This window comes from Girardinichthys multiradiatus, chromosome 13 (genome assembly GCF_021462225.1).
Source record: "Girardinichthys multiradiatus isolate DD_20200921_A chromosome 13, DD_fGirMul_XY1, whole genome shotgun sequence".
NCBI lineage: Eukaryota > Metazoa > Chordata > Actinopteri > Cyprinodontiformes > Goodeidae > Girardinichthys > Girardinichthys multiradiatus.
The window spans coordinates 21,549,517-21,574,323 of record NC_061806.1 but is presented as its reverse complement, the minus strand read 5'-3'; the positions used below and the strand labels follow the sequence as shown (position 1 = coordinate 21,574,323).

The following is a 24,807-nucleotide window of genomic DNA, read 5'->3' as shown; positions in this document are numbered from 1 at the left end:
TAGTACATCGCACTAATTGTCATGTTTGAGAAAGTAGTTTGAGATTATCTGAGCTTTATGACATGGTGGATCATTTTGTAGGAAGTGAGAATCAGAAAACCGGTACAGTGCTTTATTGTCCAAACCTGATTGCACAAACCTAGAGTTTGCGCAATAGAGCTGGATAAAAGCAAACTCCAGCCTTCTTTGCATTTACCAGTTATTTAAAATGTTGGCTTGACATTTAAGCATAATTCTTCCATACAGCTTTTAAATGCTGTTTTATATAGCGCTTACATTTTAAAACTGACTTGGAGAGTGTTCTGGCACTTGCATGAACTAATAAAAGTGTAAGGACTCAGATGTGTTGAGCTAATTATCTACATCAATATTTTACTATTCATTTAGACCAGCTTTTGATATTTACATTTGCTGCTATTAGTTAAGTGCAGCATCAGGATTGCACACTGGGCAAATTAAAAACCTTTAATTCTCATGTTTTGCAAACTTTTGACCCCTTGAGTTATGGCTCACTGCGCCTTTGAATCTGCTCTGTATGTATCACAGAGGGGAACTGTCTCCTTCCAAATAAAACATTTCATTTGTTGTAAAACTTGCAAAGGTTATCAGGTGTAGATAAGGAGGGAGGAAGCTTGTGCTTGAAAGAGAGAGCGTAATTGAAGAGGCTACATTTTGAACTGAATGTCACATAATGAATTACATTTCTTCTCCTTGCAGTTACCATGAATTTGCTGCTTTTCTATTGCTCTATGCTCGCAATCCTGTTCAGGTCTCATAAGAGGGAAAATATCAACAAAAAAGGTGATAAAAGTCAGGTATTTTTATGTCTGTATTTTTTTATCAGTGGTAATACCAGTCTACACAGAAGGCTCAAGTCATGACTAGGTTAGGCGTGTTCTTAAACTGTCTGGTATGTGTGTTTGCTGTCTTCTCTCTTTTTATTAGTTTGTTTGGGAATGATACCTCTGAGAGGTGAAGTAGCAGTTATTTGCTTTAAAGAACACAGTGTTTGAGGCAATTTGTTCTCCAGAGCACTTTACCCAGTAAGATCTTCTTTGCTATCAATACAAATACTGACACCAACAAATTGAGGCCAGTCTTGTCCCAAAATTGTGTGACTGCCTCAGCCCACTGCACCAAGTGATTTGGGGAATCTAAAGTTGCATGCTAATTCCTGGCAAGATAAAAATATATAAAGATAAGACAGTATCCACTATGAAACCGCAAAGATCCTGGAGTACATCAGGAAGAAGGCCCCCAATAACATACTGCTAAATAAATGAAGCAGAAACCCTGAGTGTAAGAAGAGGACCAGTATGAATTACCATAAACAGACAAGCCTTTGCATGGCCTGTACCACCAGCAGATTAAAGAAGTGGCAGATATTGAGAAGTCATACTAATGGCTAGTGAAGGCTAGACCAAAGGATAGCACAGAAGCATCAATCATGGCCGCACATGAACAGGCCATCAGCACAAGAACAATGGAGACCAGGGTGTACCACACCTGACAGGACCCAAGATGCATGCTGGGCAAAGATGCCCATGAAACAGTCCAAGACATACCGCAATACCTGGATGGTGGAAGGTAAAGCATACGTGAAATGCCATAACCAAGTAGATGGAATAGTGTACAGAAACATCAGTGCTGAGAATGTGCTAAAAGTCCCACAGTTAAAGAGGGAGACACCACTAAGAGTGGTTGAGAATGACAAGGCTAAGATTCGATTGGACATTCAGATCTAGACTGATAAAACAGGTAATGGCTAACCAAATGGACATTGGGGTAGTAGATAAAGAGAGTAGTAATGCACAATGGGGTTTACATCAACAGCAACATCAAAAAGAAGGAATGCGCGAACCTTGAGATATACAGTACAGACCAAAGGTTTGGACACACCTTCTCATTCAAATAGTTTTCTTTATTTTCATGACTATGAATATTGTAGCTTCACACTGAAGGCATCAAAACTACGAATTAACACATGTGGAATTATATACTGAACAGATAAATGTGAAACAACTGAAAATATGTCTTATATTCTAGGTTCTTCAAAGAAGCCACCTTTTGCTTTGATTACTCTTGGCATTCTGTTGATGAGCTTCAAGAGGTAGTCACCTGAAATGGTTTTCACTTCACAGGTGTGCCAGGTCAGGTTTAATAAGTGGGATTTCAAGCCTTATAAATGGGGTTGGGACCATCAGTTGTGTTGTGCAGGAGGTGGATATAGTACACAGCTGATAGTCCTACTAAATAGACTGTTAACATTTGTATTATGGCAAGAAAAAAGCAGCTAAGTAAAGAAAAACGAGTGGCCATCATTACTTTAAGAAATGAAGGTCAGTCAGTCTGAACAATTGGGAAAACTTTGAAAGTGTCCCCAAGTGCAGTCGCAAAAACCATCAAGCGCTACAGAGAAACTGGCTCACATGAGGACCGCCCCAGGAAAGGATGACCAAGAGTCACCTCTGCTGCGGACGATAGGTTAATCCGAGTCACCAGCCTCAGAAATCGCAGGTTAACAGCAGCTCAGATTAGAGAACAGGTCAATGCCACACAGAGTTCTAGCAGCAGACACATCTCTAGAACAACTGTTAAGAGGGGACTGTGTGAATCAGGCCTTCATGGTAAAATAGCTGCTAGGAAACCACTGCTGAGGACAGGCAACAAGCAGGAGAGACTTGTTTGGGCTAAAGAACACAAGGAATGGACATTAGACCAGTGGAAATCTGTGCTTTGGTCTGATGAGTCCAAGTTTGAGATCTTTGGTTTCAACCACCGTGTCTTTGTGCGGCGCAGAAGAGGTGAACGGATGGACTCTACATGCCTGGTTCCCACCGTGAAGCATGGAGAAGGAGGTGTGATGGTGTTGGGGTGCTTTGCTGGTGACACTGTTGGGGATTTATTCAAAATTGAAGGCATACTGAACCAGCATGGCTACCACAGCATCTTGCAGCGGCATGCTATTCCATCCGGTTTGCGTTTAGTTGGACCATCATTTATTTTTCAACAGGACAATGACCCCAAACACACCTCCAGGCTGTGTAAGGTCTATTTGACCAAGAAGGAGAGTGATGGGGTGCTGCGCCAGATGACCTGGCCTCCACAGTCACCGGACCTGAACCCAATTGAGATGGTTTGGGGTGAGCTGGACCGCAGAGTGAAGGCAAAAGGGCCAACAAGTGCTAAGCATCTCTGGGAACTCCTTCAAGACTGTTGGAAAACCATTTCAGGTGACTACCTCTTGAAGCTCATCAACAGAATGCCAAGAGTGTGCGGAGCAGTAATCAAAGCAAAAGGAGGCTACATTGAAGAACCTAGAATATAAGACATATCTTCAGTTGTTTCACACTTTTTTGTTCAGTATATAATTCCACATGTGTTAATTCATAGTTTTGATGCCTTCAGTGTGAAGCTACAATATTCATAGTCAATGAAAATAAAGAAATCTCTTTGAATAAGAAGGTGTGTCCAAACCTTTGGTCTATACTGTACCAAGGACTAAGAGAGGAAATTATAAAGTTTTTGAGACTCAAGGCCTCGGTGGTCCCAGTTGGTCCCATTGGTGAAATTGGGGTGTGACCCTGAAGCTGGGGGAGTGGCTGCAGCAGATCCCACAGACAACATCTTAGAACTATTTTTACTAGATCTATTTTTATTGTAATAAAAGCAAAGTAAATAGAACAAAAGGCACAACAATCTTGCCCCATCATCATTAATTTAGTACATATTCAAAATGGAGTCGGAAGAAGTGAAGATGGGTATTTAATCACATCCCTTCTTTATAAGTCAGAAGGGATGCTAAAATAATATTACCGTTGAAATCCTATTGATTGCGTAAATTTCAGACATCTTCCTCTTCTTTGCATTTCATGAATTTGATGCATTTAATAAATTTATAGTTAATTCATAAATCTGTGCACACCATTTTAGTACAGGGATAGTTAAAACACAGAAGAAGAAAATAAGTGACAAGTTTTAAAAGGAGCGAGAAGAAGTATAGCTTTTAAGCTGTCACCCTTTTCCCTAGCTAAAAAATAATTATATTATTATAATTGTATATGTATGTATCTATGTATGTATCCACCATGTCATATGTATGATATATAATCATACATATACATAGGCTCCCTTGCCTCTCATTGCCATCTCAATTAGCGAATGATGAATAATAATCAACAATATTCAAAGATTATCAGTATCCATTGTACTGTGAACAGTAAAGTATTTGTAGTGAATTGGGACTGTTTTGCTTTGTATATGACTGCAGTTCCTTTTGAAACTTTGGACTGTATATGTTTGATGTGCTGTGATGGACTGGTGACCTGTCCAGGGTGTACCCTGCCTCTCGCCCGTAGTGTGCTGGAGATAGGCACCAGCTCCACCGCGACCCTGTACGGAAGAACGAGTACAGAAAATGGATGAATGGATGGATGGATGTTTGATGTCACGTTTCCAACTCACCCTGTCATCTACAATAACGCCACGAAATTTGTTTTTGTGGAGCCCTTTAATTTTCACCTCATCTGTTTCTACTCATACCTTTACACTTCCTGCACACTTGCTAAATAACATAAACTTAGTTTTATTTACATTCAGTGATAATTTATTTCAGTCAAAGCAGATTTAAAATTTTTCCATGTCCTTATTTATAACTATTCCCATTGGTTAATGTTTTCACCTAAGCCAAAAATATTTGTCAACCACAAAGTTGACCAATTTCAATGGCCTAGGTACTTTACAAACTTCAAGCTTGAATAATGCCCTTGTTTTACGGAGAGAAAGAAAAAAGGTTCGTGTAAGACAAAGAATAGGCTGTCTGACCCATGAGGTTGAAAGTGAGATCAGTGGAAGTTTTGACCAAACAACCACTGTTCTTCCACTATGTTAGATGGAATCACGTTTTAAAGCTGATAGTTCTGTGACCCTCCTTACCCTGTCCTGGCATACCTTACAAAAACCTGGGTTTAGAAGAAAATAGCGATTCTCCATGGTGACTTTATGAGCCAGGCTTAATAGGCTCATCATTTTCACATCAAAACAGGGAGCTGGCAGATGCTATCTACAGGGCAGATAGATGGGAACAACCATCAAAATAAAGAAGAAAAGAAGAAGCTGCTTAATCATTCAATCATAAAAATAGTTTCAGTCAGTGGTGGTGCCTGACGAAGTCAACTTTAAAGGCTCAACTAAAATAATCTCACACAGCATATCCTTATGATAGCGTGAATTCAACTCTAAATGCAAATACAGTTGTTATATTTTAGAAATGCAGGTTTTAGAAAGCCAGTGTAGTACAATACAAGTAGCATAATTAGCAGGTAAAGTCATTTCTAGATGGCAATGTCATCTTATTAGTTATGATATCATTAATTATCAATAATACAGACAAAAACAGCAAGGAATAATGGCATAATTAGGCCCTTGTACATAAGCAAGCCATGTTTGTTCCACAAGAAGACATTTTATCCATCATGTTGAGACTTTAAGCCATTGATCCAATTAAGGAAAATCATGTTCCCCTCCTTGTAAAGGAGTTTTATTATGTCTGATTAGTCTCTGAAAGCACTGTCATCCAAAAAGATCTGTTAACCTGGGCACAAACATCAGGCAGAAGCAGGATTGCTACATTCAGCAACCCATGAAATTGGGGTTTTAGAATGTATTATAATTCATACTTAATATTTAATGTTCTTTGTTACCAATTATTCTGAAGAGAATCGAAGATTGGTATCACACACAGGGTTAACAGATAATGTTTAGTTAAAATAAAATTACCTTACGTATTCTAAATTCATAAACTCAAATAATAATAATGATAATATAAATGTGAACTCAGGTTTTTTCTGAAATATTTTTTACTGTCACATATTTTTCTTACAGTTAATTTTTTTCAGCAGCACTTGTTGCTTTTATTTTTCCAAAGTAGACAGATAGGAAGTGGGTTGGAGATTGGGGAAATACTTGCAGCATAAGTCTCCAGGGTCAGGACTTTAACCTGGGACATCTCTGTTTAGGACTGAGGCCTCCGTATATGGGTCACACGCTCTACCGCTACGCCATGCTGGCCACACCCTTATAAAAATATTTTTAAATTCAAGGTTGATTTCCATCATTGTGTTATTTTCTAGTTATTCATTTATTTATTTTCCAGAATGGTTTATTACTGTAACACATTGCAGTTCTTTTCTTTACATGGTGACAACATTTTCATTTAAGTGTGTAATTAATGCTAATGTATTTCATATTAATATCAATAACTTTTAACACATCACATAATATTATAGTCTAAAGTTACTAAAGGTAGTAGTTCATATAACAAAAATCTAAAATAAAAAAATATATATTTTCAAGTAGAATGTTGTGAAATGGAAGTTATTTACATATTTAACTATTAATATATAGTGCGGTGTACATGTGTATAAACCATAATATACAGTATATCTTAAAAGTGTACAAACAACTGTTGACATATAAGGATTCAATGATTTTTATTGTCATACCAGCTCACTGTTACAAATTAAGGTACAAAATTCTGACCCAGGTCCTGGTTAAGAAGCCTAATACTTAAGTAAAAATAAAAGTAAGTATAACAAACAAAGCTAAATCTAACACTAAATAGCAATCAGTAAAAATATATGCAGCAAAGAACAAAACAAAAAAAAAATATACACAGTTGAACAGTGAAGCTAAAATTAACTTTGCAAAGTACTAAATAAACATGTAAAGCATGAGGTAGCCCTTAATATTGCACCTATAAGTGAGTGAAATATTGCACCTTTGTTGGTTGAAGTGTTTAGTGCAGGTCAGTGTGTAGTGAGAGAGTCTACAGAGTGCGGTTCAAATTCAGCAGTCTGACAGCTTCAGGGAAGAAGCTGTTTCTGAGCCTGGTGGTCTTGTTCTGAATGCTCCTCAGCCACCTGCCTGAGGGGAGGGGCTGGAATAGTCTGTGTGCGGGATGGGTGGAGTCCTTCATAATGGGGATTTGGAGTCCTTCATAATGGGGATTATGAAGGACCCACCCTTGCATCGTGATGGGTAGGGGTCTGAGGAGGTGGGAAGACTGCTCCCCACTGGTACTCTGTGCAGGCTTTACCACCCTCTGCCTTCCTCTCAGCAGCAGTGCCACTGCTGTGCCATATGGTGATGCAGGTGCAGAGGACGCTCTCCACCTCACAGTGGTAGAAGTTTCTCAGGACTGAGCTCCCAAGTCCAGCATTCCTCAGTTTCCCGAGGAAGTAGAGCCTTCCTGACCAGACAGGAAGTGTTGGCACTCCAGGTGAGATCATTGGATATGTGCACACCTAGGTAGCTGAAGGTGCGGACCACTTCCACAGCTGCTCCTCCGATGTGCAGGGGAGGGAGAGGGCTAGGGATAGGTACTGAATTCGGTACTTTTATGGGTACCGACCGAATTCCGTTGGTACTACTGAGTACCGATTGAGGTGAAATCAAACAGTACTATGTTTCGGTACCTAAACACATCATTGTGACACTGAGGGATTGGAAGAGTGGGCAATTTCCCATGCCAGACATGAACACAGCATTGCAAGCACAAGAGCGTAATGATGTCAGTAGCCGCTGGTACCGTCAACAAAGCAAGCATGGCTGATAGTAAGTGCTTGAGTAAGTATGGCTCCACTTTTCAAAATGTTGTGCAGATTACGCTCGCTGCAATATTTGTGATGCAATGTGCAAGGCCAGTGGCGAAAATACTTCTAATCTGAGGAAGCACCTGCAGCGTTTCCCCTACCACTATTCAAGGGGGGCGCCCCGCCAACCAGACCGCACGCCCCCACAAGCACCATGTGGTAATAGTATGTTTAACAGTTTAAGTCATTCGTTTTAATAGATCACGTAGTAACGCATTTCTGTTCCTGCTTCATCGCTACTCTACTTTCTATGGCCAAACTTGACAAAAGCTGGACGAAAACACACTCCTCATACTGTGTGTCACCGACACTGATATGCTGAGTTATGTGCGCATAGAACCTGTTGAGTGCATCTGGCATGGAGGAGTACCTAGGGCATTGTGCATCCCTGGTGTTGTAGTCTGTGATGCACTTGATGCCCCTTCACAGGCGCCTGGGGTTGTTGGTGGTAAAGTGACTCTGAATTTTCTGGGCGTATGTGGCCTTTGGCTCCTCACCAGTCTGAGTGCTGATGACTCCCCTGTCCTGAATGCAGTATCCCAAGCTTTCAGCAGAGCCCTCACCTCACCATTTAACCAGGGTTTCTGGTTCGGATCGCAGGTTACTGTCCTGCTGGTGGGTGACATCATCAGCACACTTGGAGATGAAGCCTGGGATGGAGGAGGTGCTTCTCTGAAGACATGCCAGTCTGTGCACTGAAAACAGTCCTGGAACACAAAGGCTGCATCCCTGGGACACACAGTGACTGTCTTCTTTGTTGGCCTGATCCGTCTCAGCAGGAGGCGGTGTGCTGGCGCCAGCAGGATGGGATGCGGTCAGAGAGGCCAAGATGGGGGCGAGGAAGAGCCCTGTACGCACCCTTAATGTTAGTGTATGCACAGTCCAGAGTTTTGTTTCCCTTGTAGGAATGGTGACATGCTGGTAAAAACTGGACACTGGAGTGTCCGTCAGTTTCCCCTGCTTAAAGTCCCCAGCAACCACATAGAACGCCTCCAGGTGCCTTGTCTGCAGTGAGCTAATGTTTTCATGTAGCTCCTTTAGTTCTTCATTAGCATTAGCACCCGGCAGGATGTAAACAATGTTGATGAACACTGCAGTAAACTCCCGTGGCAGATAGTACAGCTGACATTTCATACACTATTATGATTTTAAAACGTTTTTTCCATAAATAATGTGAATTTTATCCTCTACAATTCAATTAAACAAAATTCAATTGAACTAAATTGTTAGGAAAAACATCTATCAGCATCCCACATCTTGACTGAATAATATTTGCCTCCTTTACCTTGCAATAGTTTTCCAACTCCATCATATTGAGACTATATGAAGTCCATGGTCATTTTAAGGTCACCTCACAGATCTTCTGTGGAATTCTTTTTTTGGGGGGACTCTGCCTAGGGTATTCCAAAACTATTAATGGGACAAAACCCATCCCAGAATTATTATAAAATGGTAAACACAATTTAAACGTCAAATATAGGACAACTCTGTGTTTTAAGGAATGTGCGGCAACCATTGCCTGGAGGAATAACAGGTAATAAACAGGATAGCAAATACTGCAAACATTTGTGACAAATGAGTTGACCAAAACGTCACCAGACCCACTGCAATACAGTCAGTAAAGTAGTAGTATTTTATGAGCCGACAGTAATATAAGCAGCTAAACTTTTATGTGGCAGTGACAGCTTGGTTAAAGCTGAATTAGGTAACTTTTGTAAAAATGTATTTTTTACAAATCAGTTGAAACTGTCGCTATGTCCTGACAGTAGAATATGAGACAGATTATCTGTGAAAAAATCAAGCAGGAATACACCGCTCCCGGTCAGAAACAACCAATCAGAGCTAGGAGGAATGTCTTAGTAGGGCCAATCATGCTCGTGTACGTGCTTCTCACACCCCTCCCCCCTGCACATTGTTCAAGATCAAGTACACTGCAGCTGTGCTGATTGCACAGAAAAACCTAATGTTACAGGAAAACTGAGTTTCTCAAGTGGAACCCGCTCAGAAAAAAACAGAAGAGGACCGATGACAAAAAGCAAGCTGCGCATTAACAGCAGGCTCCACTGTAGGGGAGGAGCTGTGAAGGGAGGGCTGTAACACAGTAGAGAGCGAAGGGGTGGGGCTTGTATAGTGTGCTTGTTCGTATTTTCAGGCCAAGTCCACAGTTTTCTCAGAATTCCATACTGCAGGTATATTGGCCAGTCCTGTGTACTATAATTATTTGGATAACACAAGTTTATAGTCTCTGGTCTACTGACTGTTGGGTTAAATATCACCAGCTGCTGATGAATGCACTGCTTAAAACACGTTTTATAAATCTTCCCTAAAATAAAGTGTAGCTCTTGTCTACACATCATCCATAAGTATTAATCACACAACCTTTATTATATACTGGTGATACTAAGACATCTCTTTGTCAGGGATAACAAGGCAAATACTGTGGGTTTTAATAGATCAGATTTTTGTGATAAAACTGGTATAGCATCGTTTGCTTTAGAGTAAAACTTGAAAAACTTTAGCACTGACCCTCAGATTCATTTATCCTTAGAGGCCACAAAACAAAGATACTGAATATACCTTTTAATGTATCATGGTCAAGATGTGGACATAGAGCTAAGCCTCCACTATCTTTAGGGTTGTCTTTTCCCTTCAAATTTCTTTTCTCACTCTGCCTGAGTGCTACACTGGATGCTTCAATAAAACATGTAATGCCTAGCACTGCAGTATTCTGCTTCACTTACGTCAAATCCTCATGTGTACCGTATCAATGATTCATCACTTCCAAAGTTTAGGATAAAATCTCTGTGCAAACGCAGAGCAAGATCATTGAATTTAACCTAACTAAATGAGAAATGAAATTATTTAGGGTCTTTATTTAACCATAATATAAATAATATAAAAAAAAAACAACAAAAAAAACGAACTATTCATATGCCAGATTTAGATATAGAATAGCTCATTTCCATCTGCAGACCCATGCAAGTAGACAGCAACATAAAAATAAGGAGTATTAGTGTAAGATCATGGATTTTTTCCAAAATGACAACCTGAATTGACTTCTGTAAGGGTCCCTTCGAGGGCAGCCTTTTTTAAATGTATTTTATGTACCCCTGCTTTAAATGGTCTCTCAGCCTGGGTCAGTAGACTACACAAACAGAGTGCTGTATCCAAGCATAGTCAAAGAAAGATCAGTGGAAAGCAAAAGTGTGATAAGAAAAGTTGTACCAGCAACAGGGATAACTGCAGCCTGTGTGAAGCTCTCACAGTAAGTGATGATTTGGGTTGCCATGTCATCTGCTGGTGTTGGTTGACTGTGCTTTTTGAAGTCCACAGTCAATGCAGCCATCTACCAGGACATTTTAGATCACTCCATTCTTCCTTCTGCTGACAAGCTTTATAGAGATGCTGATTTCATTTTCCTGCAGAACCTGGCACCTGCCCACACTACCAAAGGCACCAAAAGTTGGTTCATTGACCATGGCAGTACTTTGCTTGATTGGCCAGCAAACTGGCCTGATCTGAACCCTATAGAGAATGTATGGCGTATTTTAAAGAAAAAGATGAGAGACACCAAATCCAACAATAAAGATGACCCGAAGGCCGCTATCAAAGCAATCTGGGCTTCCATTACCCCTCAACAGAACCACAGGCTGATCGCTGCCTTGCAATGCCATGCTGTGCTGCACTGATGCAGTAATTATTGCAAAGGGTGCCCAACCAAGTATTGAGTATATAGAAATGAACATACTTTCAGAAGTCTGACATTTCTGTTTAAAATGTCCTTCCTTATTAAATAGTCAAGTATTCTGAAATGCTGATTTTTGGGTTTTCATTATCTATAAGCCATAATCATCAAAATGACAAGACATAGAAGGCTTGAAATGTTTCATCTATGTGTAATGAATAAATTTTTAATGAAGACATAAGAATGAAGCAGACCTGTGGAGGTCCACAATTCTTTTTCTAATATCTTCCTGATTTATTTATATTTTCCCATGAAATGTAACAAGGACACAGTGTATTTGACGCAGTGTATTTAAAAACATCTGCCGGTGTGCCTCCAATCAACTAAGAAGCTGGTAAAATGCATAGTGACCTTAGTACTTGTCAGATTTCTTCTGAATCTGAAGGGATAAATAAAAACAAAACACGTGTAAAAAAAAAATGTTATTAAATGTTAAAAGCAACATTTGATGTGCTTTACAATTTGATAACTTTTTAACTGTGGTATTTTTTGTTTTTATGAAGGCAACATTTTACAATCAAAATTGTGCCACCATCTCTTCCAGTTAGTTGTTATCACAATTTCTACAGTCCTCTACTTGTCAAGTATCATGCTCTCGGATGCACCAAGATGACGTTCTCCCAGCTTTGAGAACAGCCTCTGTACCTAATTGTTTTGGACTTGGAGCTCACTGTTGGGTAACTTTTTCCCTTTGGGACCTTTCCTGCTTTATTAGTGGTTAAGAAACCATACTTAGATTTTGCCATCTGTGATCAGATGCAAATTGCTTATACCTGCTGCACTTAATAGGTGTGCTTGCACCCGCATATATTTGCATTGCGAGTGAACTGCTGCAAAAGAGCAGATATCAATATTTAGAGCTGAGGGTCAGCGATGCTCAGCAGTGAATCAGTCACCTTTGCTCTCCAGCGTGTACTCATAGAAGACGTTTTTGTGTCCTCACTGATTTTAGTCCCTTCTGTCTACTTTCCTGAACAGCCTTGGTATTGCGGTTTTTTTTTGTTGTGGCATCCAGGTGAAAAATAGAAACAGTTCGGTTGACTTCTAGCTGAGCTGTTCTCTAAAGATTTCATGGCAAACCATTTATCTTCATATTCGTTTTATTGCTGCTTGCGTTTTTGCAGACCATAAGGTCCACTCTTGGGGATTAATTGCTGACTCAATCTCATTTCTCAGTGACTGTAACTTTGGGAAATGTTAGGATTCATAAGGCTGCCAATTAAGCAACTTTTTTCAGTTTCTCAAAACTTATTACCAACACCAATGGGAAGCAGATGGCAGTGTCCCTCGTTTTGTGTAAGCATTTTTTGGTCCATATTGATAAAGGTATGTGCTATCACTGATGCCTAGAATCAAGCCTTTTTGTCATTAGCTTTAAATCATGTTCCAGATTTAAATATAAAACTGTGACAATGCAAAACCCCTGACATTTAAAGCAGAACCAAGGTAAATAAACCCTCTTCACAGACAAATATAGAATAATAAACATTTTGGGTATGCCTCGATTTCTTGATTCCCCATGGCTGAAACAAATGAAAAAATTGAGCAATTATATGTTTCACTGTGCATCATTGAAACAGTTTTTATTTTTGTCATGAATGCCTCAACACTTGTAGAATGCACCAGTATGTAGTAGGAGATTTCACACACGTTGTGCCGATTCACAGTTCTGAATGCACACAGTCTGACAGGAAACACAGTCATTTGCTAATTACCAACATTTGTTGAATGCAGCCCGTTAACGTGTTGCAACTGTCAGTGTCACATATTGAATAAACACGCTACTTCAGAGCCACTAATAAAAACGAGAGCTTTCGTGGGAATCTCTTGCTGCTTTGGTTCTTTCTATCGAAGTGGAAACAATGACTATAAAACAGCTTCTTAACCCCTTACAAATCCTTTCAACACCAAAGTCTATGAGGAATAATTCAAAAGGAATACAACATGAGTGCAGGCTGATTTCCACCCTTGGCTTTGAATATTATTATTCAGGAGTTTTCAGAAGCAGGTTGAGAGGGAGGAAAAAAATGTGTGTCATAGGCTGATAATATTGGAGGGACCTGCTGGTCACCATCAACAATAAAATGGCACATTACAAACTTTATTTTTTTGTTTGCTTTAAATAGAAATTTTATCACATAACCATCCTTTGAATGCTATGATACTCCCTTACACCCATGTTCTATATCCATACACCTCTTTTCTCTTTGGGTGTTTTCCAGCTTTGATAATAATTTTTTAGGTCATAGGTTCCATAACACTTTGAAGCACAAGCTTGGTGTATACTTTGAGATTAAGCTGAAGCTTTGAACAAAAAGACCACATGTTAAGTAGATGTTGCTATTTATAGGTTTTTGACAATTAGTGGAGGAAGTAAACAATTTCCCAAAGAAGGTTTGAGATCTTTTATGAGACCATGGCACATTTCCGTCGATTTATTGGCAACATGATGCCAAGACCAGGTTTAATTCAGAAAATAAATGTCTGAAACCACTTCTATACATCTCCGAATCAAATATCTAACAAATTTAGACTAGATGCAAATCTACCATTTAAACATTGTTTAGATATATTTTCAACAAAAAAAAAGCTGGAATATATATTCTATAGTGAGAAAAAGGGTAGATGTGACTCAGAAATATTGGCCATCAAAGGTTTATTTATTTTTTTTGCATTTCTCTTTAACTTAATAGTTTCAGCAATTGTCTACAGCAACTGCTTAAGGATCCAGAGGATATAAGTACAGGGTAAAATGTCCTTTAAAATGTCATATGAAACACCTGCTGCTTTCTTGTCCAAGGATTAAATGTGCATTCACCCGCTTAATGTAATTATAAAGCCACTTTTGTGTAGAGGGGACACAGGGTGGTCACAAGATCTCAAAGCATGAGATCTCACAATATTTAAACAGCAGTGTATTTTTCATCATATTTTGTCATATGAAAATAAATTAAGCTGCTAACATGAACTATATATATATATAAATGTGGTGAGGTTTAATTTGACACTGTTTTTGAGACTTATATTTGAAAACAATTTGTTTATTTACTATGAAGTCTGAACTATATTTGCACCTCTTGTGGTTAACAATGTCACATATGCAGGTTAAAATTAAAATGGATAATTTGATACTAAACAAAAATTCTCTAAAAGCAAAACGTTTTTGCTTTTCGAGAAAACTGGAGCATTTTTGGTGCTTGTTTGACATTATGCCCCCCTTTGTCACATGATGCTGGGTTTTTGTCGGACCAACGTGCATACAAGAGCATGGAAGCCGGATGGTAAGTAGAGATGTTTAATAATGAAAGCTGGTAAACCTACAGGTAGTGGTAGGACAAAGAACATAATCAAAGTAACTGCCATGGGGCAGGTATACAACAGTAGGATCCAATGAAGAGCAATGAAAATCAGAGTGTTTAAATATAGAGGCAGGGTGGAGAAATGACCAATGAACAAGAAGAGCTAATCAGGTGAAGTGACGAGCAGCTGGTGGCAGGGAGAATGCAGAGCGACTAAAGGAGGGAAGCTGATTAACACAGATGAGTGGGAACACTGAGAAGTCCAGGGAAGTAACAGAAATATCAAAAACAGATGAATGAAGCAGAAACCTAATCTACCATGAACGAACTGAAATAACTGCAACTAGAGAACACAAACAGGAAAGTGCAGAGAAACAGACAAGAACTCAAAACTAAAACACAGGTGAATCATGGCACCCTCAGAATTAGACAAGCATGAAAAACACAATATAGAGACTGTTTAAACTTTGAATCAATTATTTAATGCCTATAACATATTCTTTAAACAGTTTGTGAAAACCTTGCTCTAACAGATAATTTTGTTTGCTAAATGGTTCATAAATGTCTAATGTATGAATCTTATCTTATTTACTTATTCCCTGTATTTTAAACCACAAATAAAAAATGCAGTGTTTACTCCACTTTGATATAAAAAAGATGAATGGGGTTTGCATGGATCGAACTGCAGAACATGAGGAGATAAGATGACTGGAATAAAAAGATTAGAGCAATTCAAGGAAAATGTGCCACCAAATCACAGCAGACACAGTCTAAACTGTTAAACTTCACGAAAGAACATAACACCAAAAATATAAATCCTACACTGAGAAATGCAGGTGAGGAAAATAGATTGGCTGATAAAACAACAGGGAAAGGCAAGACTATATTATATATACAGTGGCTTGTAAAAGTATTCATACTCCTTGACCTTTTTCACATATTGTCACATTACAACCACAAGCATAAATATATTTCATTGGAATTACATGTGAAAGACCAACACAAAGTGGTATACAGTTGTGAAGTGGAAAGAAAATTATACATGGTTTCTTTTTTTTTTTTTACAAATAAAAAAGGGCAGTGTACAAAAGTATGTCTCTACCAGCTTTGCACATCCAGTGACTGAATTTTTTACCCATTCTTCTTTGCAAAAGAGCTCAAGCTCAGTCAGATTAGATGGACAGCGATGTGAACAGCAATTTTCAGATTTTGCCCCAGATTCTCAATTGGGTTTAGCTCTGGACTTTGGGCCATCCTAACACATCAATATGTTTTGTTTTAAACCATTCAATTGTAGCCCTGGCTTCATGTTTAGGGTCGTTGTCCAGCTGGAAGGTGAAACCTCCGTCCCAGTGTCAAGTCTTTTGCAGACTCCAACAGGTTTTCTTCCAGGATTGCCCTGTATTTGGCTCCTTCCATCTTCCCATCAACTCTCACCACCTTCCCCGTCCCTGCTGAAGAGCAGCGCCCTCAGAGCACGATGCTGCCACCATCATATTTGACAGTGGGGATGGTGTGTTCAGAGTGATGTGTAGTGTTAGTTCCCCACCACACATAGAGTTTGGCATTTTGGCCAAAAAGTTAAATTTTGGTCTTGTCTGACCAAAGCACCTTCTTCCTCATGTTTTCTGTGTCCCCAACACAGCTTCTGGCAAACTGCAAATGGGACTTCTTATGCTTTTCTTTTAACAATGGCTTTCTTTTTGCCACTCTTCCATAAAGACCACATTTATGCATTGCACGACTAATAGTTGTCCGGTGAACAGATTACAACACCTGAGCTGTGGATCTCTGCAGTTCGTCCAGAGTCTCCATGGGCCTCTTGGCTGCATCTCTGATCAGTGCTTTCCTTGTTTGGCCTGTAAGTTTAGGTTGGACGACCTTGCCTTGGAAGGTTTACGGTAATGCCATACTCTTTCCATATCCTGATGATGGATTGAACAGTGCTCCGTAAGATGTTCAAAGCTTGGGACTTCTCCACAACTTTATCCCTGACCTGTCCGGTGTATTCCTTGGACTTCATGATGCTGTTTCCTCCACAACATACTCTTAACCAACCTCTGAGGCCGCCACAGAGCAGCTGTATTTGTACTGAGATTAGATTACACACAAGTGGACTCTATTTAATCATTAGCAATCATCAGGCAACTTCTGAAGGCAATTGGTGGCACTCTGTGTGAAGGATGCTGAATACTTTTGCACAACGCACTTTTCAGTTTTTTATTTGTGAAAAAAAATTAATGATGTATAATTTTCTTTCCACTTCACAATACAACTTTGTGTTGGTCTTTCACATAAAATTCCAATAAAATATATTTATGTTTGTGGTTGTAATGTGACAAAATGTGGAAACGTTCAAGGGATATGAATACTTTTACAAGCCACTGTACACATAGACACTTGCACTCAGGCTGATGAGCAAAAGGTTCAAACAATGTAGACAATTACAAAGGTAGACAAATAGGGGAAGCGGAGCTAAGACTTTTAAAAATAAAACAGGAAACAAGGTCCAAATGAAAATTAAAGGGACTATTATAAAATGTAAGGGATATGCAATATAAATATTTCTACCTGGTGTTGATCTGTGTATTTGAGGCTTTTGAAGCAACAGCTGCTTTTATTTGTACAAGGCTACTGTAAAATGTGTAAAGAAATTGATCCTGAAGAAATGTTCTCGCTTTTACACAAAAATAGTGAGGCAGGACAATTTGAGTTGTCTTTATAATAATTTTGTAACACAGAAATGAATACGACTTTTGAAAGAGAATTGTTTACTAATCATGCCTTTTGGCAGAAAAAACTGTAATATCTGTTGATGTTTTTTTCATTCTGTGATTAACAAATCATGACTGTTTCTTTTTGTCTCTGTAATTCAGAAAAATTAAAATGCTTTAAAAAATGGTTGATTAGTATCAAGAGTTGCAAGTTGAAATTGCATCTTTGGCAGTAGCAAAAAATAGTGTGTTCTTACCATATTACACCATGTTTAAAATCGATTTAGTCAGTTTTTTAGCTTCCAGTAAATGTGAAAAAAAAAATCTAAAACACCTTCGTTCTCCGTTTACCTTGCTCTCCTTTTGAATTTGTCTTCCAATGTGGGGACATTTTAGAATCTCACAGCTAGATCCCTCATTGAACCATGGCCAGTGGAGGATCCTTTGAAAGTATCAAAAACAAGGGCTTGCTGAACAATTGGACATCAAAGAAGGCCCAGCTCCATTACAGGCCATTAAAACCATAACGGCTACTTGGAAAGATTGAAGCGTAGAGGATCGATGAAGGGCAGTTTAACTGTCTGACACAGCTCACTAATATCTGAAGCATCATCTCCCATTCAGAGGCTGTCAGAGGAGGAAAGGGGGTGTGTGTGTGTGTGTGGGGGGGCGGGGGGGGGGGGGGTGTAGATGAGGACAAACTTAGAGGACAGGAGAGAGGATATGGAATGAGAGACTCTCATTATTACAGAGTGCTCCTATTGCTCCTCTTTGTCTTCTTCTCCCACCCATCCCTCATATACAGTAGTCTTTTATGGGAATGATATAACCTAATTTCACAGTAGACTGATTAGCATTTCGGATCATTCAAACAGGACACATGCAACTAAATTTAATTAAAGATAAACATTACACCCTGAAACACATGCTCTAACTTGATGAAATTTTCAACAATAACAATGTATGTAGTTTTATTTAGGCTTTAGAACCAAATTAAATGTCTTGGCAGCAAAACAAAAAGTACAATATAAGTGATGACTCATCTGCTCAGAACATCCAGTTGCATCTGTCTTCAGACTGAAGGAAAGATGTATTTGACAGACACCCAAAGAGTCTCTGTCATGCCAGCCAGTGTCTTAGTTTTTGAGTTTGTGTTTTTGTTTATTATACCCGGTCTGGTCCTTAGGTAACCCTTCTGTGTTTTGTCATGTTAATTGACTTCACTCCCAGCAGTCTAACCCACACCTGTTCCAACTTACTTGATTACCTCGTCCTGTTGACTCATTGGTTCACCCTGCTTTCCTTGTTTGTATTTAAGTTCCTCAGTTTTCATTATTCCCCACTGGTTCCTTGTGTTTGCTACGTTCTATGTGTGCTCCTTATGTTACTTCCTTGTGTGTAACCCTGTCGGAATATCCTGGTCATGTCAGTCCTGCCTTGTCTGGTTGGAGTATGCTATACTCCTGCTCTGATTCCTGGGAGTAAGGATATTAAAAGCCTTCTTAACTTCATTCTCTGTGTCCTGGCAGACTTCTTTGCACTTTAGTCCTACCATAAACCCCACATCATGACGCTCTCTCCAACATCTCTCTGTTTAATTCATTTTCTTCTTTTCTGCCAACTTTTGTCTTTCTTTTCTCCCCTTTTTATCTTCCTACACATTATTTGGGCAACTGATATGTGTGAATGTAAAGTCTCCTACAGAATTATAGTGAGCTAAATACTATTTTGATTCCTCATTGTTGTAGTCATTGAATGCTTCTCTTTTTCACCTCTAGCTACAAATAGCAACAAGTATGAAAAGTTAGAATACAGGATGACCTCTTACTTTCTTCAGGCAATAGTAAACTAGTCTCCAAAGATACAGTTCTGGTCAGTAGCTCACATACACTCATCAACATGACTGTACCATAAATTTTGGAATTTTCTGTTATATTCGAGCAGCTCTTTTTCCAGTCTAGAATGAATTCCAATTACTTTTTAAACACAATTCTTGTGTTTACAAGTATAAATAAAGTTCATTTTATTGTGGATTTTCCTTAATTCACACCAGGACAAAATTTCACATACAGGATCATATATATACGGGTGTATCTCAGTAAATTATATAGTTGAAACGTACATTTATTTAACTAATTCATTTGAAAAAGTGTATTGTATTGATACATTACACACAAACACAAATATTTCAGGTGTTTATTTTTGTTCATTTAAAATGCAGAAAGGTTTTACGATCAGATGACATAAAGATTAAGCTGTTCAGCCAGATAATGAAAGGAATGTTTAAAAGGAAACAAGGTGAGTCTTTCAGACCTAGCAGTGTTACAAGCATGGTGGTGATAGCATCATGCTGCGAGTCTGTTTTTTTTTACAACTTTACCTCAAATCAACAACTAGCCAATTAAATCTTGGATACATTTGGGTGTTCCAACTGATCAGTGATCTAAAATACACCTAACCAAGAAAATCAAGAAAATCCACGATTTATCCAAAACTGTGCATGCAATCCTTAAAAATCATTAAAGTGATGCTATTAATCCTCCCCATTCAATGAAAACCCAAAAAGGTAAGACGACATGTCTATAAACAATTAATGCCTTTGATGATGGAATATTTTTTTTCACACCACTCCAGTATAATCAGTGTTGAAGTAATCATAAATACTGAAATGTAGAAATACTATTTGACTTGTAGAACAATTTCATACAAAATGTTGTATTATTTTGTCATTTTAACCATTCAAGCCATGTGCATTCTTAAATGTTGAAATGTTAAATAGATGTGTTATTTGTCTTAACTGCCATTCCTTGGACAAAGAGTACAGTTTGCCCGAACTAAGTAGTGGTGGTAGTTTAAAAAACAAGAGCTGTAATTTCACATAAAACATAATTCTTTTCCAGTGATGCCATTATTGCAAATTACCCATGTTATCCTTAAAATCAATAGTGGCAATTACAAAAATCCTATTTTTGATTCTATATTGTCAGAGTACAAACCAGGTCATTATAGAAAATTCCAAAAGATTGTTGAACACTGAGGTTTAACACTGAGGTTTAACATAATTATGTAAATATTGCTGGTTGGTGCACTCAGGTAAAGTGAAAACAGGAAGGTCCTTGTGGGGATAAAGGACATGGCGAGCACCCTGTCCTCTTGAGGGAAAACAAGATTCCACTTTTGACCGTTTATTTAAATGAAGGAAACATGCTGCCATCTTTTACAATCTGTTATTGTGCATCACAATTAACCACATCACTTACAGAAATTAAGTCAATGAAGTGATTTATCACTGATACAATATGATCCTGTATTTACTCCAAGCCTAAATATTCTGTTGAGCCCTGGAGCGCAATGTGAGGAAATATATTTCCCTTTGTGTTACCTTTGTGTTATCGCTTCTGCTATGTTTCTGACAGAGTCATTATTTAGATTGTACAATGAGGACAGCTACGACCTGATAAACTTGCTTGATGGACATGTTTAACCCAAAATATAATTAGTGTTCTTTGCTTTGTTAATAGGACACTAAGATGGCATATAAAACAGGCACAAAAAAACAAGCTGATACCACATGCAGCACAATATTTGTAGACGACAGCGTCAATGTTTTAAAAGGCTTCATTCCTAAGATGTCTTTGTTTTATTTTATTTATTTTTTTGGAAAACATTAGTCCAACAGTCTTGCTCATCAGTGCCAGTTGGTGTAGTCTTTGAACAGCTGTGACAATCAGCCTTAGTCTTAGGCAGACAAACAGTTACTCAGATATATGAATAAAAAACCACGTGTAGAAAGATGGGAGTAGATGCGTGAAAGTACAGTTTAAATGCAGATATTCTTCTGTGGTTACCTGCGTACCACATTTTCTTAACACACAGTAAGACCTTACAGTGATATGTAACCGACTTCTTTGGTTCTCTGTTTTGATTATTTATGTAATAAATTAAATTTCTTTAAGGAAGTGGTGATATGAGATAAAATAATCAAAATATTTATCTCTGAAGGGATCAGTATACATGTTGGTTTAATTATGCTCAAATTTATAGTGGCCAATAGTACTTATTTTCCATATAATTAATGCAGAGTGACCATTCTTTTTTGTCAACTTGCCTAGTTTAGGATATTACTCTTCCTGACGTTCAGCCAAGCTCCCATGCCTGTCACCAACTCTAATCTTCATGTTTCAACTCAGTCTTCAAACCTGCTGGCACCTTAAACATGCTTATACTGTGTTATAAAGAACAGAGCCTCTAAATCTCCCTTCACAAAAGACTAAGACGGTATGACTTGATTAAAAATCTGCTCTCAGTTATGTGAGATGGAGTGTGAGACTTCTCTGTTTTGAACATGCACACAACCTGCCTGGTCAGATTGTGATTGGCCCAGTGGTATCTTATTTGGATCCTGGGTACTGCATAGAGGAGCCTGGTAGCAGCAGTGGTATCTTATTCATGATTCGTTGCTGGCACATACCTGCGGGGTTGGTCTTCAGAGAATTCAAAGCAGGACGTAAATCATTTTGTGTTTTGTTGTGATAACTTTGTCACATTATGCCAAGGCTACTTGCACATAGAGATCAGTATGTGCAAAACTTCTAGTGGATTTTTAAGTGCTCCAAATTAGGGAGAAGTGCGCACATGCCCAAATTTCCTATAAAGGCTAGATGCTGGGACAATGGAGAAAGCTGTACGTTTTTTCAAGTTGCAGGTCAAATGGGTATGTTTGTCATAGTGTAAAATTGAAACTATGGCCTCATACTTAGCAATGATGAGGCAGGAGGACAAAAAGAAGATAAAAGCCCAGCAGCATCTCATATCTCATATCATTTCTTCTGACTGCACCAAGATATGCTGCCGGTGTCAGACTCCATTTATTCATAGCAACAATAGACACATTGTTAGATAACATGCTACTGCAGATGTGATACCCATGGAGTATTGTGATTGGATGATCAAGAAAGCAGTGCCCTGTATAAGTGCAAAGGTTCATGCTTGCCATCAAACTAAAATTAAGTTTTCAAATTTGAGGCAACCCACAGACATGCAGATCTTATGGCATTTTTTTTCCAGTGGAATAGGATTATATAACAGACATTTAATGATGGTTTTAGATTTCCAGTGAGCACTGGATGTCATAACAGTTTGAACAATTACCTCACTGGTTAACTTACTGTGAAAGTTGTTGACTGATACATGTTGGAGTGTTCTAAGCAGCAGTAAGAACTCGACAGTAGGGTTCCGACCTTAGTAGACAAAAACTATATGATATGTTTTATAAATAGATGTTTGAGAAGCATGGCACTGCTCTGTTTAAAGTTTTAATTCAAACCTTTTAGTGGTGAGCTGACAGGAGGACCCGAGAGACGGAGCAGAAAGAGTAGCACAGCTAGGTCATTAGAACTGAGCACAATTTGTCTGTCCCTGAATTTCTCTTTTTTTTTTACCAAGCATGTACACACAAACACACATGTAAGTACAGACTAACACGCATGGAGACACCCAGGTGGAGATGTGATGGCCTGCAGTGACCAGAGAAATAGAGAAAAAATTGATAATACTGCATAAGTACCCAACGCACACACTGTTAAACACATACATTCATCTGACAACCACCGAACTCCATAAACTGGCTGAAGAAAACGAAAAAGTGGGGCAGGATGTTCTCAAACGCCGAGCAGCAAATGCACATATGGTCTGATCTTTCTGAACAACACACATGCACGCACGCACGCACACACACACACACACACACACACACACACACACACACACACACACACACACACACACACACTGCCTAGGTAGATCCAATCTAACACTGTACCAGCCTTTAAATTTATAAACACCCCTGCGGCACACAAAGCCAGTTTGTGGTTGATAGATTGTGATAAGTATGTGTACATCCAGATGCATGTGAACTGTTTCCTGTCATTTTGTCTTATTTCAGCTGCTGTTGTTTTGATCACTTCTGTCTGCTCTGTTTTAATGATATGACTTCTAACCCATCCGCAAACTGTCAATTCAGATTTTACCAGATGCAAACTGTTTCACTTAATTTGATGTCATCACTTTCAAATTTTTGTAATTATTTAGAAAACAGGTAATATGGCTATGAAATACAATTAAGATCTTACTATGTCTTTTATTAAATATTTGTAGAATACTTGATATTTAAAGCTGCAACCTATACCCAAGAAGAGGCTCTTCCTGTGCGAAAATGAGCTGTGCATTCTAAAACGTACTGAAGCATAGCAATAATGAATGTATTAATGCTTTGTGCTCTGAACTCAAGTTCAACAGGGTCATAGCGTCAGTGAAGAAGCTTTGCCTGAGCTTGTAAAATGTGGTGGCTACTGTAACGCCTTTCCGATTGTTAGGATGGGGTGTCTCTTTAATGTTGCTTTTCATCTCACCCTTGCAGAATAAAAGGTAATGTTCCCAGTGGTTAGAAACTAGGTGAAAGTGATCTGATAGTTACCAGGTGAAGGACTTTCAGAAGCAAAGGCTCAGTTATATTAAAGATTAACTGACTGAATAGCATTCGCTGCTGTCACTCAGAAGCATTTCTGTTATTTATAATGCAAAGTTTACACTACACAGATGTAATGTGAGGTGTTATATATGGGCAACTGATGAAATTACATCACAAAGCAATATATATGGATTTATTATCAACTCAGCTGTGTTGCAATACAGTATGCAAGCATATAATGTCAAATCAGTTAATCTATTGCTTCTGATTTGATTGCATTTCCTGAACTTATTACCTTAAGGTTGCATTCTTCAGTAAATTCCAAACAATTTGTAAAATTGCTTTCATAAAACATCGTTATTTTTTTATAGCTTATTGGTAAACCAGATCCTAAGAATAGGATTTCTTAAACTATATTGCTCATATATATTAGCATATATATTTTTTATGTGCTTTAACATTCTTTAATGGTGTATTGTATGCTCTAATATGATGTTAGTTTAAAAATAAAACAGAAGGTAACTAATTACACTTTTAAATTGAGTATTTTTGTTGGTGTATAGTGAATTCAGTAATAGCAAGAACCATGTTTTAAAGAAGGAAAATTAACCCGACCATTATTGTTTTTATACATGCAAATAAAACAAATGAAGAGAACACCAAAACTGTCAGTCATTAGAATTTACAGCTATACTGTACTTTATCAAATCCCAAGATATGTTTCATATTTTATAGGAGAGCCAATTTTTCCAGGCATGATAACATTGCAACAATAATATATTGTCTCTTAAAAAAATGTGTTGTCCTATTACATAGATGAACATAGCTCCAAGTCTCTGTCTAAGTATGTTAGTGGCAAAAAATGTTTTAAAACAGTTGGCAAGCCATTCCTTGCTTGTAAGAGGTTTAGGACAAGTTAGCCATGTGA

At 38.3% G+C, this 24,807-nt stretch overlaps 1 protein-coding gene across 1 annotated transcript in view; it reads left to right on the top strand.

Annotated features, from left to right (window-relative positions):
• Positions 1-24,807, top strand: part of gabbr2 (gamma-aminobutyric acid (GABA) B receptor, 2) — a 292,021-nt gene that overhangs the window by 79,194 nt on the left and 188,020 nt on the right. The window lies entirely within an intron of this gene.